At 45.1% G+C, this 21,107-nt stretch overlaps 1 protein-coding gene across 3 annotated transcripts in view; it reads left to right on the top strand.

Moving 5' to 3' along the window:
* The first annotated feature begins 14,415 nt into the window (after positions 1–14,415).
* SETBP1 (SET binding protein 1) overlaps positions 14,416–21,107 on the top strand; it is a 174,370-nt gene continuing 167,678 nt past the window's right edge. For all 3 annotated transcript variants that reach the window (XM_066602621.1, XM_066602619.1, XM_066602620.1), the window contains exon 1: positions 14,416–15,146. The gene's annotated coding sequence lies outside the window, so the exon portion shown is untranslated. The remainder of the gene's footprint in view (positions 15,147–21,107) is intronic.

The following is a 21,107-nucleotide window of genomic DNA, read 5'->3' as shown; positions in this document are numbered from 1 at the left end:
CCTGTGTGTAGTAGTGCTGAGTGTGTGTACCTGCGTTTAGTAGTGCTGAGTGTGTGTTTGTGTGTACCTGCGTGTTGCTGTGCTGAGTGTGTGTGTACCTGTGTGTAGTAGTGCTGAGTGTACGTGTGCCTGAGTGTAGCAGAACTGAGTGCGTGTGCACTTGAGTGTAGCAGAACTTAGTGTGTGTACCTGCATGTAGCAATGATGAGTGTGTGTGCCTGCATGTAGTAATGCTGAGTGTTTGTGTTCCTGTGTGTAGCAATGCTAAGTGTGTGTACCTGTGTGCATCAGTGCAGAGTGTGTGTGTGTGTACCTGCGTGTAGCAGTGCTGTGTGTGTACCTGTGTGTGGAAGTGCTAAGTGTGTGTACCTGCGTGTAGCAGTGCTGAGTGTGTGTATACCTGCGTGTATCAGTGCTTAGTATGTGTGTGTGTGTGTGTGTGTGTGTACTTGCATGTAGCAATGCTGAGTGTACATGTCTGCATGTAGCAATGCTGAGTGTGTGTACCTATATGGCAATGCTAAGTGTGTGTACCTGTGTGCATCAGTGCAGAGTGTGTGTATACCTGTGTGTAGCAGTGTTAAGTGTGTGTGTACCTGCGTGTAGCAGTGCTGTGTGTGTACCTGTGTGTGGAAGTGCTAAGTGTGTGTACCTGCGTGTAGCAATGCTGAGTGTGTGTACCTGCGTGTAGCAGTGCTGAGTGTGTGTATACCTGCGTGTATCAGTGCTTAGTATGTGTGTGTGTGTGTGTGTGTACTTGCATGTAGCAATGCTGAGTGTACATGTCTGCATGTAGCAATGCTGAGTGTGTGTACCTATATGGCAATGCTGAGTGTGTGTACCTGTGTTTAGTAGTGTAGAGTGTGTTTTTGTCTACCTGTGTGTAGCAGTGCTGAGTGTGTGTGTGCCTGCTTGTAGCAAAACTAAGTGTGTGTACCAGCATGCAGTAATGCTGAGTGTTTGTGTACCTGTTTGTAGCAATGCTGAGTGTGTGTACCTACATGTAGTAGTGCTGAGTGTGTGTTCCTGCAAGTAGTAGTGCTGTGTGTGTACCTGTGTGAAGTAGTGCTGAGTGTGTGTACCTGTCTGTAGCCATGCTGAGTGTGTGTGTGTACCTGTGTGTAGTAGTGCTCAGTGTGTTTGTGTTCCTGCGTGTAGCAGTGCTAAGTGTGTACTTGCGTGTAGGAGTGCTGAGTGTGTGTGTACCTGTATGTAGCAATGCTGAGTGTGTGTACCTGTGTGTAACAGTGCTGTGTGCCTACCTGAGTTTAGTAGTGCTGAGTGTGTGTGTACCTGAGTGTAGCAATGCTGAGTGTTTGTGTACCTGTGTTTAGCAATGCTGAGTGTGTGTGAACCTGTGTGTAGCAGTGCTGTGAGTGTACCTGTGTGTGGCAATGCTGAGTGCATATGTGTACCTGCTTGTAGCAATGCTGAGTGTGTGTACCTGCGTGTAGCAGAAGTGAGTGTGTGTACCTGTGTGTAGTAATGCTGAGTGTGCGTGTAACTGCGTGTAGCAGTGCTGGGTGTTTGTGTATCTGTGTGTAGCAATGCTGAGTGTGTGTTTACCTGTGTGTATCAGTAGTGAGTGTGTGTACCTGTGTGTAGCAGTGCTGTTTGTGTACCTGTGTGTAGCAGTGCTGAGTGTGTACCTACGTGTAGTGGTGCTGAGCGTGTGTACACCTGTGTGTATCAGTGCTTAGTATGTGTGTGTGTATTTGCATGTAGCAGTGCTGAGTGTGTGTGTACCTGTGTGTGGCAATGCTGAGTGTGTGTGTATCTGTATGGCAATGCTGAGTGTGTGTACCTGCGTTTAGTAGTGCTGAGTGTGTGTTTGTGTACCTGTGTGTTGCAGTGCTGATTGTGTGTGTACCTGCTTGTAGCAGAACTAAGTGTGTGTACCTGCATGTAGTAATGCTGAGTGTGTACCTGTGTGTATCAGTGCAGCGTGTGTGTATGGACCTGCGCGTAGCAGTGCTGTGTACCTGTGTGTAGCAATGCTGAATGTGTGTACCTGCATGTAGTACTGCTGAGTGTGTGTTCCTGCTTGTAGCAGAACTAAGTGTGTGTACCTGTGTGTAGCAATGCTGAGTGTGTGTACCTGTGTGTATCAGTGCAGCGTGTGTGTATGGACCTGCGTGTAGCAGTGCTGTGTGTGTACCTGTGTGTAGCAATGCTGAGTGTGTGTTCCTGCATGTAGTAGTGCTGAGTGTGTGTACCTACAAGTAGTAGTGCTGTGTGTCTGTACCTGCGTGAAGTAGTGCTGATTGTGTGTGTGTTTTTGTGTGTAGCAATGCTGAGTGTGTGTGTACCTGTGTGTAGTAGTGCTGAGTGTGTGTGTACCTGCGTGTAGCAGTGCTAAGTGTGTGTGTATCTGTGTGTAGCAGTGCTCAGTGTGTGTGTGTACCTGTGTGTAGCAGTGCTCAGTGTGTGTGTACCTGTGTGTAGCAGTGCTGAGTGTGTGTGTACCTGCGTGTAGCAGTGCTAAGTGTGTGTGTACCTGTGTGTAGCAGTGCTCAGTGTGTGTGTGTACCTGTGTGTAGCAGTGCTAAGTGTGTTTACCTGCATGTAGCAGTGCTTAGTGTGTGTATGCGTCTGTACCTCCATGTAGCAGTACTGAGTACCTGCGTTTAGAAGTGCTGAATGTGTGTTTTACCTGCATGTAGCAGTGCTAAGTGTGTAGATGTGTACCTCCATGTAGCAGTACTGAGTATGTGTACCTGCATGTAGCAGTACAAAGTGTCTGTGTATGCCTTTGTGTAGCAGTGCTGAGTGTCTGTGCATTAGGGTTATGACTTTTTAACTTTTTTCAAAATATTAATTTTCCCTATGTTGGATTTCATTAACTTTTGCCTATATGTACACTGTGTGTACCTGCATGTAGTAGTGCTGAGTGTGTGTACCTGCGTGAAGTAGTGCTGAGTGTGTGTGTTTGCATGTAGTAGTGGTGCGTGTGTGTGTACCTGCGTGTACAAGTGCTAAGTGCTTGTGTACCTGTGTGTAGCAGTGCTCAGTGCGTGTGTGTACCTTAGGCCACCTGCACACGGGCGGAAATCCTGCGGCGGGATTTCCCGCGGGATTTCCGCCACTGAAAGTTTGCATAGGAGTGCATTACAATACGCACTCCTAAGCAGACGGCCGCGGTTTGGCCGCGCGAAATCTCGCGCGGCAAACAAACCGCGACATGTCCTATTTTTGTGCGGGGCTCGCACTCACCCGGCCGCCGGCTCCGGTCTGCGCATGCACCGGCTGCGCCGCAGCCGGCACATGAAAGAGCCGGGGCCGCCAGGCGCGGGTGAGTACGCGCTCGTCCCTGCAGGCTCTCGGGTCGGGTCCCGCGGCGAGAATTCTCGCTGCCGGATCCGACCCGCTCGTCTGCAGGCGGCCTTAATACTGTAGCAGTGCCAAGTGTGTACTTTCGTGTAGGAGCGCTGAGTGTGTGTGTACCTGCGTGTAGCAGTGCTAAGTGTGTTTACCTGCATGTAGCAGTGCTGAGTGTGCGTTCATTAGAAAATACATCTAGCCACAAGGAAAGGGCTTGAATACAAGAATTTCTGTCAGCAAGGTTACTAGGTCATGTGCAAAGTTTAAATAATGAGTCACAGAGGATGGATAAGTGCGGGATAGTGATGCTCTGTATTTGGCTTATTATTTAAAATTAGGTTAAAAATTGTTAGCATCGTCAATTCACAATTCTCATATTTAATGGTATGTATTTTATTCTCAGATTTCATGCTTCAGGCTTAAACAACATTCCATTAGGTGCAGAGGTGTTTTTTTACAATTTACCAAAATGAAAATCGCTTTTGAGAGTTATATGCTAAAAGTCATCGTTTGCCACCACAGGCTTTCAAATTTGAAAAAAGTCATAACCCTAGTGTGCATACCTGCATGTAGCAATGCTGATTGTGTGAGTGTGTACCTGTGTGCAGTGGTACTGAGTGTGTGTGTACCTGTGTATAGCAGTGCTGAGTGTGTGTGCATACCTGCGTGTATTAGTGCTGAGTGTGTGCATACCTACGTGTAGCAGTGCTGAGTGTGTGCATACCTACGTGTAGCAGTGCTGAGTGTGTGCATACCTACGTGTAGCAGTGCTGAGTGTGTGCATACCTACGTGTAGCGGTGCTGAGTGTGCGTGAGCGTATACCTACGTGTAGCAGTGCTGAGCGTGTGTAAGTGTGTACCTACGTGTAGCAGTGCGGAGCGTGTGTGTGCGTAACTATGTGTAGCAGTGCTGAGTGTGTGTGCATACCTGCGTGTATTAGTGCTGAGTGTGTGCATACCTACGTGTAGCAGTGCTGAGTGTGTGTGCATACCTGCATGTATTAGTGCTGAGTGTGTGCATACCTACGTGTAGCAGTGCTGAGTGTGTGCATACCTACGTGTAGCAGTGCTGAGTGTGTGCATACCTGCGTGTAGCAGTGCTGAGTGTGTGCATACCTACGTGTAGCGGTGCTGAGTGTGCGTGAGCGTATACCTACGTGTAGCAGTGCTGAGCGTGTGTGTGTACCTACGTGTAGCAGTGCTGAGCGTGTGTGTGCGTAACTATGTGTAGCAGTGCTGAGTCCCTCCCACCCTCTTCTCCTGAAAAGGACACTTGAGAAGTTCAATTTTATTGACAACAGAAGACTGATGGCTCAGAAATAAAGCCATTTGGGACCCTTCATTTCCTGTATTTTGACTTTGACTGGATGCCATCTTGGAAGCGCTGACAGCTTTCCCCATACAGATCCCCTGCTCTCACCGGATGGGGGTCTGCCAGACTGACAGCGCTGTGTGCCACCTGTGGAGGAGTGGATGAGTCTAGCTGTGCTCAGAGAACCGTCAGCAGAGGGAGAAGCACCGGAATCCCGTGCAGGGAAGGACTTTGTTAGCGCTTGGGGAGAACTTTCGGTGTTTCTCTTCTGGTCATGCCGACCTCTCCGGTGGATCAGCTGTGCTCCGGGCATTGAGTGATCCGCGGGTCCGTGTGAATTACTTTGTGAGTAGAACAGCAGCAAGTGGAGCTAATGGCTGTTCGGCTTCATATCAACGTCGCTTAGCAATGCTTCACTCTCCCTAACCGCGCGCCTCTGCACTTAGCCACGCACCCATAGACTTAACATTTGGGAAGTTTAAACTGCTCTAACAAGTGACTCACTGTATCAAACTCTAATTTTAGGATTTTACGGTGGTGGTGAGGTTGTTACAAATCAACTGACACCAAGGTCAGCCACCAGAGGTCTCGCAGAGGGGTCAAAGAGTGATGCAAGGAAAAGCTTGTAGGCTTTTTTTATATTAGACTAGCTTACCGGTCGCGTGTTGCTGCGAAGACAGACACACATGCATACATTCGTTTTTATATATCTAGATAACAACCAATCACAGCGCAGCTTTCATGTTACCTCAGTGGTATAATATATAACAACCAATCGCAGCGCAGCTTGCATGTTACCTCAGCTTTATAATATATAACACCCAATCACAGCGCAGTTTTTATGTTACCTCAGCAGCATAATATATAACAACCAATCACAGCGCAGCTTTCGTGTTACCTCAGCAGTAAGAGAAATAACAACCAATCACAGCGCAACTTTTATTCTGCCTCAGCAATATAAAAAAATAGCAACCAATCACAGCGCAGCTTTCATGTTACCTCTGCGGTATAATATATAGCAACCAATCACAGCACAGCCTTCATGTAACCTCAGTAATATAAGAATTAGCAACCAATCACAGCACAGCTTTCATGTTGCCTCAGCAGTATAAGAAATAGCAACCAATCACAGCACAGCTTTCATTTTACCTCAACATTCTCAATATGCAGCAATTGTCTTGCAAAACGTTTGGCGGATGCATCATTTTGTAGTTGAACACGCTTGCTCGTAATGCCTTTTGCTTTTGTGCTTGAGATGGAAATCAAATGATCTTTGTCTGGGGGGGGCATAACTGTCGACGATGCTCGCACGCGCGGCACCTATCGTAGGATAGTTGTACTATGCCAGTAATCTTCCCAGGAGTGTCAACAACTTTCCAAAGTTTCATGGCGATTAGATGAATGGTGTAGTAATGCATAAAGGACAGACAGACAGACATTGATTTTTATATATAAAGATGACATCAGGAAGTGAGAGAATTAGATTCCGTACGTAAAATTTGGACGCTAATTCTTTTGCGCTTAGAATTGAATAATCGAGTTGGGACCCATTAGCTTTTCCTATTTATGACATAATCAATGCTCGTGCCAAATTTCAACTTCTATGACATTGGAAAGTGAGAGAATTAGATTCTGTGCGTAAAATTTGGACGCTAATTCTTTTGTGCTTAGAATTGAATAATCGAGTTGGGACCAATTAACTTTTCCTATGTATGACATAATCAATGCTCGTGCCAAATTTAACGTTTTTATAACATTGGGAAGTGAGAGAATTAGATTCCGTACGTAAAATTTGGACACTAATTCTTTTGTGCTTAGAATTAAATAATCGAGTTGGGACCCATTAGCTTTTCCTATTTATGACATAATCAATGCTCATGCCAAATTTCAAGTTCTATGACATTGGAAAGTGAGAGAATTAGATTCTGTGCGTAAAATTTGGACGCTAATTCTTTTGCGCTTAGAATTGAATAATCGAGTTGGGGCCAATTAACTTTTCCTATGTATGACATAATCAATGCTCGTGCCAAATTTCAGGTTTCCATGACATTGGGAAGTGAGAGAATTAGATTCTGTACGTAAAATTTGGATGCTAATTCTTTTGCGCTTAGAATTGAATAATCAAGTTGGGACCCATTAACTTTTCCTATTCATGACATAATCAATGCTCGTGCCAAATTTCAAGTTTCTATGATATTGGGAAGTGAGAGAATTAGATTCCGTACGTAAAAGTTGGACGCTAATTCTTTTGTGCTTAAAATTGAATAATCGAGTTGGGACCCATTAACTTTTCCTATTTATGACATAATCAATGGACATGCCAAATTTCATGTTTCTATGATATTGGGAAGTGAGAGAATTAGATTCGGTACGTAAAATTTGGACGCTAATTCTTTTGCGCTTAGAATTGACTAATTAAGTTGGGACCCATTAGCTTTTCCTATTTATGACATAATCAATGCGCGTGCCAAATTTCATGTTTCTATGACATTGGGAAGCGAGAAAATTAGATTCCGTGTGTAAAATTTGGACGCTAATTCTTTGGCACTTAGAATTAAATAATCGAGTTGGGACCCATTAGCTTTTCCTATTTATGACATAATCAATGCTCATGCCAAATTTCAAGTTCTACTACATTGGAAAGTGAGAGAATTAGATTCTGTGCGTAAAATTTGGACGCTAATTCTTTTGCGCTTAGAATTGAATAATCGAGTTGGGACCAATTAACTTTTCCTATGTATGACATAATCAATGCTCGTGCCAAATTTCAGGTTTCCATGACATTGGGAAGTGAGAGAATTAGATTCTGTACGTAAAATTTGGATGCTAATTCTTTTGCGCTTAGAATTGATTAATTGAGTTCGGACCTATTAACTTTTCCTATGTATGACATAATCAATGCTCGTGCCAAATTTCAAGTTTTTATGACATTGGGAAGTGAGAGAATTAGATTCTGTACGTAAAATTTGGACGCTAATTCTTTGGCACTTAGAATTGAATAATCAAGTTGGGACCCTTTAACTTTTCCTATTTATGACATAATCAATGCTCATGCCAAATAACATCGGGAAGTGAGAGACTTAGATTCCGTATGTAAAATTTGGACCCTAATTCTTTTGCACTTAGAATTGAATAATCGAGTTGGCACCCATTAATTTTTCCTATTCATGACATAATCAATGCTCGTGCCAAATTTCAAGTTTCTATGATATTGGGAAGTGAGAGAATTAGATTCCGTACGTAAAAGTTGGACGCTAATTCTTTTGTGCTTAAAATTGAATAATCGAGTTGGGACCCATTAACTTTTCCTATTTATGACATAATCAATGCTCGTGCCAAATTTCATGTTTCTATGATATTGGGAAGTGAGAGAATTAGATTCCGTATGTAAAATTTGGACGCTAATTCTTTTGCGCTTAGAATTGACTAATTAAGTTGGGACCCATTAGCTTTTCCTATTTATGACATAATCAATGCTCGTGCCAAATTTCATGTTTCTATGACATTGGGAAGTGAGAAAATTAGATTCCGTGTGTAAAATTTGGACGCTAATTCTTTGGCACTTAAAATTAAATAATCGAGTTGGGACCCATTAGCTTTTCCTATTTATAACATAATCAATGCTCGTGCCAAATTTCAAGTTTCTATGACATTGGGAAGCGAGAAAATTAGATTCCGTACGTAAAATTTGGACGCTGATTCTTTGGCACTTAGAATTGAATAATTGAGTTGGGACCCATTAAGTTTTCCTATTTATGACATAATCAATGCTCGTGCCAAATTTCATGTTTCTACGACATCGGGAAGTGAGAGAATTAGTGGCAATGATGGAAATCGAAGATCTACGTGGGGGGGGGGCGTAAATGTCGACGACGCTCGCACGCGCGCCATTTATCATAGCATAAATGTACTTTGCCTATAATCTTCCCAGGAGTGTACTCAACAACTTCCCAAAGTTTCATGGCGATCGGATGAATGGTGTAGTAGCGCATAAAGGACAAACAGACACGCACACAGACACACAGACATACAGACACACAGACACGCATACATTCAATTTTATATATATAGAAGATATGTGTGTTCTGTCTCTTAATACTGTAAAAGGGATCTGCTTTATTTTTTGGAACTTTATTTGTGGTTGGTACTCCATATAGAGCTCAAGTTGAGCACTTACATAAGACTAGTACTTATTCGGAAATTATATAGTACCAGTGTTTCTGGTGGTGCAATGCGCCACACAGCTCTGCTACATGCACGTCACACACACACAGCACTGCTACATGTACATCACATACAGCTCTGCTACATGCATTGTTCATACAACAGGGATGAAAAGCAGCACAGCAGAGTCCTGCACACACTAGTCACCCCATGGTCATGTGACCCCAGACTCCTCTCACACAGGTGACTGATCACATGATGGTGACATCATCACAGGTCCTGTAAGCACACGACTGCTGTAGGTGTTTGTTAGTATTCCATTCCCTACAAACCCCCTGGAGCCTCAGTTGCTACGGAATACTAACAAACACCTAGCCGGACAGCAGCCGTGTGCTTCCAGAACCTGTGATGACGTCACCATCATGTGATCAAGGGTGAAGCATGTAACTCACTCAGGATGAAGCACCTTTGATGATGTCACTGTCATGTGATATGGGGCGGAGCATGTAACTCACTCACTTGAGATGAGTGTCACCGTCAATGTGATCAGGGAACATATTAGCCTCTTACTCCCCACTTGTACACGAGCCAACCTAAACAACCAATCACCGTGAACCAGGCAAACAAATAACCAATCACCGTGAATCAGGCAACCCAAATAACCAATCACTGGGAATGAGTAAATCCAAACAACCAATCAGGTTGTGAATAGTGTGCATATGGGGAGTAACAGATATATGCGATCAGGGAGGGAGCATGATGGTTACGTCATCACAGGTCCTCCATTGGGGGCAGTGAGTTACATGCTCTGCTCCTGATCACAGGACAGTGACATCATCACAGGTCCTTCCTCCAGAGTAAGTGTGTTATGCATCCCCTACAGACCCCCTCAGTTGCCATGGAATGGGCCATGTGATGACATCACCATCATGTGATCATGGGCGGAACATGTAACACACTCACTCTTGGACGGACAGGTGGTTGTTAGTATTTTGACTAGAAAGCTTTTAAGTTCCCCCCAGTTGTGACTAAAGGCAGCCAGAATTTTATCATTTAAAGTGAACCTGTCGGGTCCAATGAGCACCATAAGGTTAAAGGCTCATAACATAGTGGTCACTAAGCCAGGGTGTGTGCTTCTTATACTCACCTGCCTCCCATTTCTTTGATGTTTACCCAGGAAGTTGTCACTCAGTGCAAGCATCGGACTCATCACTTCATCCAGTTGTGTCCTCTGTGTGTGAGTGCACAGAATTAAGAGATGAATCCCATATATGCACCAACTTCCTGGGTGGACAACAAGGGAGCAGAGAGGCAGATGAGTATAAAAAGCATAGCCCCGAACTCTGCAACCCCAGACCTATGAGCCCATAAACTTACTTCAAGGTGCTTATAGGACGTGACAGATTCCTTTTAACACTGGCTGTAAGGAAAACTTACAGCTATTGGTTGTTTCTGATTATTTGAGCTGCCAACAAATGACTTTTCAAATGTACTTGTCACTTAAACATCATTGACTCCTCCAATCACAGACTCTGGTGTGTTTTTAAAGGAGTTGTACCAGGACAAACTTTTATCACCTATCCATAGGTTAGGTGATAAACGTCTGGTCAGTGAGGGTTTGACAGCTGGAACCTCCACTGATGGCCAGAATGGCGATCCCGTGTACCGTCTTCTCGTTGCTGTAGTCTCACTACATTCACCCTCAGTAACGTTAGATTGGATGGAGTGCTGGTCGCACACGTGCGGCACCACTCTGTTCTTTTCAATGGTACTGATGGAAATATCTGAGTACAAGTGCTCATCTATCTCTGGCAGTCCAGAGTAGCACTGTCCATGCGCGACCGTGGCTCCATTCCATTTCCTCCTCACTTTGGGCAAGGGAGGGGGTTGCGAGCCCACAATGAGTAGAGAGGGACAAAACATCAGCTGGCATACCGCCTCAAAAGGATTCTGCATACATTCACCTAGCAAGAGAAACCTGTATGAGAAATGCCCCACCCACTAGATGAAGATTCCTGTTTCTTTTGAGTACCCCTTCATATATGACACCACTTATACTGGGGAAGCAAAATATTGGAGTGGTCAAAATCCAACACTATATGATGTTACAAAATATTTTTAAAAATTAAATTATTTTTACCCCACAATCAGCTTGATGTTTGCCAATGTTCTGGTCTACACCAGTGATAATAAGACCATTAACCCTTCGCAATCCAATTTTGGATTCAGGGTTACCTAGGGGGCTTTCTCTTTCTGTCATTATACAATGGCACCATCTGCTGGCTAGAGCCAGTACTGCAGTATGTGACATGCTGGAGAGGTCCCCGATAACAGAGCGGCCAGAAATCTACAGTAAGAATACCCTGCCAGACGTCTTCTGACATCGGAGCTGTACAGCCTTAAATCAGAATGTCTTTAGACGTCAGACAGTGGATTGGAAAGGGTTAATACTAACATGTGACCTACACTATCCTACCAAAAGTAATTGGACACCTGAGCAAGAATCAAAAGTATTTCCATATGTTAATACTTAGTGGGGATTCCTTTGGCCCTAATGACATTGGATACTCTCCATGGCATACTTTCTACTAACGTGTGAAACATGTCAGCTTCTATTTCCCTTCATTCATCCTGCAAACATCTGGTGAATTCTCTCAAAGAAGATGGTCGCTGTTAATATATCCTGACCCGATGTTCTAGTTCATCCGGAAGATATTCAGTAGGGTTCAGGTTAGGACAGCCAGTCCAATCGTGGAACATCCATTTCCTCAAACCAACATAAAACAGTCTTGGATGTGTGTCAAGGTGCGTTGTCTTGTTGGAACACCCAGGTCTGCCTTCTAATCCGAAGATGGAGTAGTGTGATTTGTCACTCCACAGAATGTTCTTCCATTGCCCAACTGTACACTGATGATGCTCCCTCTACCTTTAGGCTAGGGTCACACAGGGCGGATTTTTGTCGGAAATCTCGCGGTTTGGCCGCAGCAAAAACCGCGAGACTTCCGCCGGGAGAACCGCCGCGGTTTAAGCCGCGGCGGCTTTGAAGCAGCCCGGCCGCGCTGCGGCCGGCGCTCCCATAGAGGAGAGCGCGGCCGCAGCGAAGAATGGACATGCTGCTTCTTTTGAAACCGCGGCTGCGGCGGCCGCAGCCGCGGTTTCAACCGGATTTACCGCAGCGGATTAGCCATCCCGTGTGGACAAGATTTCTGAGAAATCTCATCCACATGGCTGGCTAATCCCGGGATTAGCGGCCGCGGGCGGTTTTGCCGCGGGCGGATCTGCTGCGGCAAAACCGCGGCAAATCCGCCCTGTGTGACCCTAGCCTAAAGCTCCCGCTTACAATCTAAAGGTTGCAAGGTCAATCCCTGCCTGATTCAGGTAGCCTGCTCAAGGTTGACTCAGCGTCCCATCCTTCTAAGGTCAGTTAAATGAGTACCTAGGTTGGTGAGGGGTAGTAGATAAATTACCTGAAAGCGCTGTTGAATAAGTTGGCCTATATAAATAACATTTCATTTTTTTTATTTACCAAGGAGATTATCTAATGTCATTAGGACCAAAGGATCCCCCCCCCCCCCCCCCCCACTAACATATGGAAATAAGTACTATGTTTGATTCTCGGGTGTCCAACCACTTCTGCTAGAATAGTGCATCACACGTAAAATTTGATAGCTCGCCTTCATCGTCCAATTTTTTTTTTTACATTTAACCTATTCAAGTGTTTTTGCCCTAAAGGACCAGACACTTTTTAGTGATTTTACCCATTTATTTTTGCTGCACTTTATTTTTTTGTGACATAGAGGCCTATTTTAATTCCATTTTTCACTAGATTTTTTTCCGTTTTTTTGTTTGTTTTATCAGGGATAATGTGTAAAGAAAGTAAGGGAATATAATATTTTTAAAAATGTATAGTTCTTTATTTTTAAAAGTATTATAGTTATGCTAAAGTAAACTACAATGAGTTTGCCATCTTGTTCCGGGTGTTTTGATGTGTAAAGGCCCATTTAGATGGATAGAATGTCGGGCAAACGATGCCCAACACTCGTCCCGGCACATGCTCGCTCTCATGCTGCTGCACGGGAGCTAGTATCGCTAGCTCACAGTGGGGTGGCTGGAAGAGATTTCACTCCTCGCTCTCACCTGCCACTCTCCAATGACTTAACATAGCAGCCGTTCAGTATTGAACAATCATCATTCAGTTCATCGTCCATAGCTTATGCTACATAAGCTATGGACGATGGGTTTAATGCTGATCGTTCAATGTAAATAGCAGCCGTTCAGTATTGAACAGCCGCTATGTTAAGTCAATGGAAGAGGGGGAACGAGGAGTAAAATCTCCTGCAGCCTCCCTGCCCCCTGCTGGCCGCTGTGTGAGCAAGCCAGCGATACTAGCTCCTGTGCAACAGCATGAGAGCAAGTATGTGTGGGGACAAGTGTCAGGCATCGTCCGACATTCGTCCCATCTAAATGGGCTTTTAGGGCTCCTATCCACTTGCGTTTTTTTTAACGCTGCGTTAACGCTGTGTTTTTTTAAACGTCAATGGGACTTTCTAATGTTAAAAATGCATTGCAAGTCTGTGCTTTGCAATTTTTGTGCGATGCGTCTTTTGCATTAGAAAGTCCCATTGACATTCACGTTAAAAAAACGCAAGTTGGTAGGAGCCCTAATTTGTATCCTCTTGGAATACAGGATGGATATGGCAATGGTTTAGGTTGCCATGGGTGATGGATTGTTTTCATTTTTTAACAAGTCTGTGTGTTATTCTGTAATTATTTTCACTTATTTTTGCTACTTTTTTTGACATCTCTGTCCCCCATAATATCATATAAGACCTCGGGGGTCATTCACAATGTCATTTTTTTTTTTTAATTAATTCGCAGTTTTCCACTGTAACAGCGGAGCCACATCCATAGGAGCCCCAGTTATACAGGAAAAAACACCCCCCATGTGTGACATTGGCAGACCAGGGCTGAGGTTTGCTAATACCCTGCAGCTCTGACATGCTGGGGGTCTCCAGCGATTACATGATACTTGGGTCCCACAGAGGAAACACCACTGTCACTTCCACTATTCTCAGCAAGCACTATGTAGCCTGCACAAGAGAAGGGTTATAAGCAGCTGAGCACCCAACCTGCTCCTGCTAGATTGCAGTTTAATCCTGCACTGTATTTTTACTATGGCGTGGGATTAAAGCACACGAACCGTATATTTACAGCGCTTGGTCCTTAATGGGTTAAGGACATGCAGAGGTTAAATAGACAGATGACTAAGGTCAGAATAGTTTTCCTACTTGCAAAAATAGGTTTATGCCTTACAGATTAATTCCTGATCCGACCGATACCCCACGTTCAGTGGATTCGGATTTGGGCATTACACCAGGCAGTGGGGGGCACTTTACTGGAGACCTCCACTCCATATATTATCATGTGAGAAGTCCTCCAGGCCTCCAATCTGCTCTTGCCTAACAGCTCTGTAGCCCTCAGCTATAAAATCTGGCAGCCTCTATCCTGGAACTGCCTCCCCCCCGGCTTGTTCCCTCTCCCTGAATGTGAGAGGAGGCAGTGGGCCCCCTCCCTCCCTGGCCATGTTGTGTCAGGTAGTGGCAGTGTTGAGTGCATTAACCCAGCCCTGCCGCTTCATTAGCATCTGCTGCTCGCTACTGCAGGACTACAGGGTGGTGGGGGGGAGAGAGACAGACACACGGACTAGGCGAGGAGAGAGACACCCGGAGGAGGGGGAGAGACCGACAGACAGACACACACAGGCGGGGGAGAGACAGACAGAGCAGGCGGGAGACACACACACATCCACGGCACAGGGACATACACAGGCGGGAGAGCCTCGCACACAAGGGAGGGGGATGGCCAGATCTCATTAGACAGGCGGAGCGGACATTTTGTGATACATTACAGTATCTGGATGAGCGGAGAGAGAGGCTGGGGAGCCGCGCTGCACCGAGTCCGGCCGGGATCCGAGTCCGCCGCGCGCGATAGAACGTTGGGGAAACATTGTATCAACATCAGGACGCCGCGCGCAACATTGTATCAAGAATAGAACGCGGGGGAAACATTGTATCCGCGGCGCCGGCAGCGCTCTCAACTGCGATCCTCCCCGGGAATCCACCCAGGCAGCAGGAGCCGCTTCTCCTCTCCCTTCCCCCAGCTCCTGGAGCCCCTGGAGGGGCCCCTACTCCCGCCTGGTGGTGTGTTTTTTCCCTCTCCCTGGAGTGGATTTTTTTCCCTTCTGTGCACAGGACTCGTGGAGAGCCGCCATTTTTCCCCCTATGTGACACATGAACATGGCATTGCCGCAGAGCCCGGGATATGAGCCCTCTCCCAGCCAGGAGGACGGGTAAGAGGGGTGCAAAAGGGGGCTTTCTGAGGTTGGCTGTATTTTAGTGTGTGTGGCTGGTTGGGGAGTATGTTTTGCACTGGCTGTAAATGGCAGTGGTGGGTTCTAGAAGCTGTCAATCATGGAGTGACAGCCAGGTCAGCTCTTTTTGGAGGTTCTGTAGCAGCTGAAGGGTATTCCTGCACTGACCTCTGCTGGAAGAGGGAATTAGCCCGATACTAGTCTGCATTGATTCTGATATGATTGTGCATGGGATTGTCCAAGGTCATCTAGGGTTGACATTAGGTTGTCCCCATTTGCCGGGTCTTTAGCTCCCCCCCTGCAGCCATAATACCGACCTTTTTGTCTGGCTGCTGCAAGTTGCAGCTCTGAGGTCTCAGATCAGGAGCAGTCTTGTCAAAAGCTGCTAGAAAAATGGTTACAAGGAAGGCGACAAGCATTCATTTCCCGAAAGCAAAGTGTGTGTGGTGTTCATGGCTTATATGCAAACTGATGAAAGGGCATTAAGTAGCCTCAAAAGCTTGCATATACAATTTATTCTAGTTGGCCAATAAAGATATCCCCTCTTTAATACTTTTTGTCTTTTTTTAATAGATGAGTATTACCATTACTATGCAAGACATTGGAAGCAACTATAGCTTGTAACCTTTTCCTCCCCCCAACTGTAGACATAGCAAACAATGTCTTCTTATATTCACTGACATATAACTGTGCACTGTATCATTATGAACATGCCTGCAGCAGCTATCACTTTCCTATCACCGCTTGGCTATTAGCTCTGCATTATACTGAGTGTCTACTAAGGACAGGCTGCAGAGGGAGAGGACTGAAAACATCTGACTTAACTTTTGGGACTTATTACTTTAAATTGTAATGGCTCCATATCTTTTAGTCCCTTACATGTTGTATTTACTAGTTCATAAACTTTATTTAGTGTATCAGTACTTATACAGTCTGTGTAGATACATGTGTATACAGGGTGTAGTCAAAAAGACTAATCCAGCACTATATCTAAATACTGGTGTCATGTATTTAAATAACAATCTATGTGAATAGGAAGGTATGGCTGTGCTACATAGTGGTATGGTGCATGGGCCCTGGAACATGGTTTTCAATCTTGTGCTGTGGCCCCTGTAAGAGAGTGTAAACGCAATAGCAAAGTTGAAGAGTAGCATGTGAGAAGCAGAAATCCGCATTCCGAGTTTCTCTAAGTCCCATGCTATGACTGAAGTAAGGAAAGCATACTTGAAGTGGCCACCTACTGCAACGATGGAGGCAGATCATGCAGGAGATTCAGGTATCGTTCCGCATCCTGGATTAAACACCGGTCCGATGATTGCTCCATGCATGTATCGCAGCAGAAGGAGGCCACTTCCAGTACAATTTCCTTACTTCAGTCATAGCAGTAGTTCCACGGAACTTGGCGAGATGCGGAAAGCTGACTTCTGCTTCTCGCATGCTAGTCTTAATATTTCTTATTGGGTTTTACACTTAAACTCAATGAAATCCCATGTTCTGGGGCTATGCACCATACCTTCCTATTCAAGTATGCTATTATTTCAATATAAGACACCAGTATTGAGCTATAGTGCTGGATCAGTCTTTCTGACTACACCCTGTATAATAATGCATTTGCAAGAGTCTTTACAGCATCTTTATGACTCTTTGACTCCAGCAATACAAAGTAACCACTTGCCTTGTCTTGAATTTTGATGCCATAATGAGAACCCCCTAGAGGCCTGATTGCACCCCTGTCTACCCTTGTCTTGGATTGGAGTCCTGTCATGAGTTTACTCCTGTGGCACTTGTGGTTTTGTTTAACAAGGGTCGCCTTTAAGTCCATGTATATCTATATGAATTACAGACAGCAGCTGTGACAAGGATTTCCTATTGGTTTCCGCTTGCAGTAAAGTATACTGATAATCTCACTGTTGATGTGAGCTTCTCCCAAGGCAGATAGAGCTTATTATTTGTATCCTGTGGAGAAGCAATGGCTAGCTCAAGCATTGACAGGAAAGAGAGAGCGCTCCAAATCGACCCCCTCCCTTTTCGCCTTTTGCCCTTGTGGTGGTAGTACATTCTTCTGAGGCAAAATACAAGATGCACGTGCATAGGGATCATGCACTCGTGTTTAATCCAGTCTAGGAAAAACAATTTACAGGATACCACTTGCGTCTTGGCTCTCTGGCATTGTACCCCCTGCAGTGTCTGTTTTTGACTGCTATGTGAACTGCCTGCCTTTTGGAGACCCCTAAAATACAAAGTGACGTTTACTCCAAACTGTAACTCCTCCTTGTAACCCCCAGCATCAGCCATATCCTAACCAATCTCATGTTTATGTACTTTTTTTTTGTCTTGCAGCTCGATATATATTATTTCTGGGGTTGTTTGTGATTTCTAAATAGGGAAGTGATCTTAGTTTGGTCTTTGACCTGCTCGCTGACACTTCCCTGCATGAAAGCCCAGACACAAGCCTTATCGTAACTGTTCCAGGGTGCCTCAGGGACCTTGGTTGCTTCTGTGTCCCCAAAGTCGCAGTCACAGGGTTGAACCCCCATAGTGGTGGGCCTATTTTGTGCCCAAAGGACCAAGCAATTTTCAGTGTCACATTGCAGAAGCCATAACTTGACATAGCTGTATGAGGGGTTTTTTTTCCGGAGGAGGGGGGGGGGGGGGGGGGGAGGGAGTTGTGTGGTATCTTTAAAATATACATGGGTTGTATAAGTTTTTAAGGGGATACACCCCCACCTCATAAATGCTGTTATCACTTTTATTTTATTTTTTTACGCCATTTACCATCTCGATCAGCACGATTACTGCAAAACCATGTTTTTAGAGATGTTTTAATTTTTTACTGCTTTTGCGCAATACACACATTTTTAAAGAAAAACAATTGACTCTGCATTGCCGCATTCTAAGATCCATAATATCTTTAGTTTAAAGGGAACAGAGCCATGTGAGGTTTTTTCTTTTTCTTTTTTTCACTTGTAGTTTTTATTGGTACCATTTTGTTGTACATATGACTTTTGGCTGGCATTTTCTTGTCTTTGCTAGAATACAAGCGGGGGAGGGGGAGCAATTCTGGCATTACTTTTTAAAATAAAATTTTGGTGTTCACCATGCAAGATAAATAACAAAATACTTTCATTGTTTAGGTCATTACGAATGCAGTAACGCCTACTGTATTATGTGCTGCTTTTTAAAACATTAGGTAACTTATCTTTTATTAAAAAGAAAAAAAAGAGGGGTCTTTTTGAGGGGAAATACAAGTTTTTTGTTTTTTTTTTGTTTGTTTCCTTTTTAAATAAACTTTTTTGTTTAGTCTCTCAAGAAAACATGAGGATGAGAACATTCGATCACTGGGATTGTACACGACTTTTACTTATTTTACCAGGCTGTAATATGCCTATAAAGGCAGCATAGGAATTCTTGTATTATGTCTCCACCGGAAGTTAGGGGTAGCGACATAATACAGGAGTTTCACATTCAGTAACGCCCCCAGGTTGTGATTGGCTGGGGGCGTGTGTGGGCTGAGGAGAGCCAGCATTGGCGGTATCAGAAGAGGCTGGGGCCGCAGCAGAGGGAGCATCGGTGGCCCGAGAAGAGCCTGCGGCCTAGGCAAAAAGACATGCAGCGCCGGCACCAGACAGGGAGCTGCGCCGGCACCAGGTCACAGAGCACAGCCAGTAGGACCACAGCCACTGGCAGCAGCCGCTGGAGGGAGCACCATCGGCACTACGACAGCTGGCAGTGGCAGGACAGGGAGACAACGGCAGCGCCACTAGGACAGGCAGCCGCGGCAGGACAGGGAGGGAGCTGCAGCGCCAGCACGAGAGCCGCAGTTGGAGAGGTATTAGCAGCAGCTTCTGCATGTAATGTTGCATTTTATTTTGCCAGGCCTGAAGGGTTAGATTGAGGGATTATTTTCCTATTCGGCTTACATAAAATGTAAGCCTAACAGGACAAGTAACCTTCCCGCTAACCCGCCAGGCAGACATTCATGCCGACTCTGCTGCTAGCACCTTTAAGAATTCCGCCAATCGTGAGCTAGGGGTGTGAGAGGGGCGTTCCTCCTATCAAACCCCTAGCTTCCGGTGGCGTCAAGATGCAATAATACCAGCAGCATATTAGGCCCAACATAATAGGCTGATTTACATAGCAGTCATGGAGGCCTTTGTGAGAACCCATTGGCACCTTGTGATTGCTTTAAGGGGTTACAGATGGGTGAGAAAACGAACCCCCCCCCCCCCCCCCCCCCCCCCCCCCCCCCCCCCCCCCCCCCCGTTATCTGCTTACATGCTGCACTTGAAATTGACTGTGGAATGTAAGGGATTAAACTGCTAGAATCTGAGGTTTCTACACTACTGGCTGTTAAAGCAGGAGCCTGGTTGTCAGAAGTCAGCCAAGCCACCGTCTAAACCAGATTTATGTGCCAGTTTGGTGCCCATTAGTGAGGTTAATAAAAAGGTGGATTGGTTGTTGCTAAGGGGGTTATTGTAGCTTGGATAATGATCATCAATAGATCTCTATAGCGTTTGTGTGTACATGTATGTACATACAAGACTCATATAGTGGCTTCTCATATTCTGTCTCATGTGTATCAGTTTAGAGGCGATGCTGTTTGTTTTGATGGAAACACTGTAGTTCGTAAAATGAATCATTGGGAGGAGCGCTCGTAGCCGTGCCAGACTTGTGAAATTATTATAGATTTTGTGTCCAAAATGAATGTGTTTCATTAAGTTTGACAGCTGTAAAAATAACGGATCAGATCGCCAAATGTATTTGTTCTCCATGACCCAAACTGCTGCCTATTCTCTAAGTGTACGATTTTTTTTTTTTGCCTGTGTATGTGTTCTGTTCCTTGTGAGGCTGAAGACAAATCCCAAGTGTCTGTCTTCTCTCAAGGGAAGAAGAGAGATGTTTCATCTCTAAGTACTGGCATGGCTGAGAAGATATATATAACGGTGGTTAAAGAGGAGCTGTATTTCAGTGGCAACACTATAGGTGGTGTCAAGGTTGCAATTGCTCTGAGACACTGATAAAAGGGTCCAATGATCCCTATGCCACACAAGAAAACTGTACTATGCATGACATCAAAGAGTTGAGGCCCTGGTACATTTATTACATTGAAGTCAATGGAAGCTGTCCGGCTCGCATCCATTGCGCAATGAAATTGCGGATACCCGCGTCATCACCTAGCAATGGCACAGGAAAAAGAAACATTTGGAAAAAAAAAATCTGTGCTGCATATGTCTGACGGCGGTTCGCTGCGACCATCTGCAGTACGGAAAAAGATAAGACAGGTATGCAGGGGTAACAGCCGCGGTCAGAGCCGAAATCCGCTGCGGGAACCGACTCTGCCGTGTGTCGGCGGCCATACTGTACATTATCCTACCACAAGTAATTGGCTACCTGAACAACAATCAAAAGAAGTATTTATTTCCATATTTTAATACTTAGTGGGGCTTCCTCTGGCCCTAATGTAGGGGCCTCATGTGATGCAGAATGTTAAGGCAGCAGTATGCAGTCCTAAGCTCTCGCTCACGACCTGAAGGTTGCGAGTTTAATGCCCACATGGTTCAGGTAGCTGGCTCAAGGTTGACTCAGCCTTCTATCTTTACAAGGTTGGTAAAATGAGTATCCTGCTGCTTACCTGAAAGCGCTGCAGAATAAGTTGGTGCTATACAAGTAAATCCCTAATGACATCAGATATTCTCGGCAGAATACGTTCAACTAAGTTCTGATACACTTCAGCTGGTGTTTCCCTCCATTTGTCCTGCAAACATCTGGCAAGTTCTCTCAAAGAAGTAGGATGCTGTTCTTATCCCCTGACTTGAAGTTTCAGTTTGTTCTAAAGATGTTCCATAGGGTTCAGATTGCAACTCTTTGCAGCCAGTCCAATCGTGGACCAACCATTTCTGCAAACCTGTAAAACACTGTTGGATGTGTGACAAGGCGCAT

This window comes from Eleutherodactylus coqui, chromosome 5, assembly GCF_035609145.1.
Source record: "Eleutherodactylus coqui strain aEleCoq1 chromosome 5, aEleCoq1.hap1, whole genome shotgun sequence".
NCBI lineage: Eukaryota > Metazoa > Chordata > Amphibia > Anura > Eleutherodactylidae > Eleutherodactylus > Eleutherodactylus coqui.
Note: the sequence above shows the minus strand (reverse complement) of the source record. Positions and strands in the feature narration are given on the sequence as shown.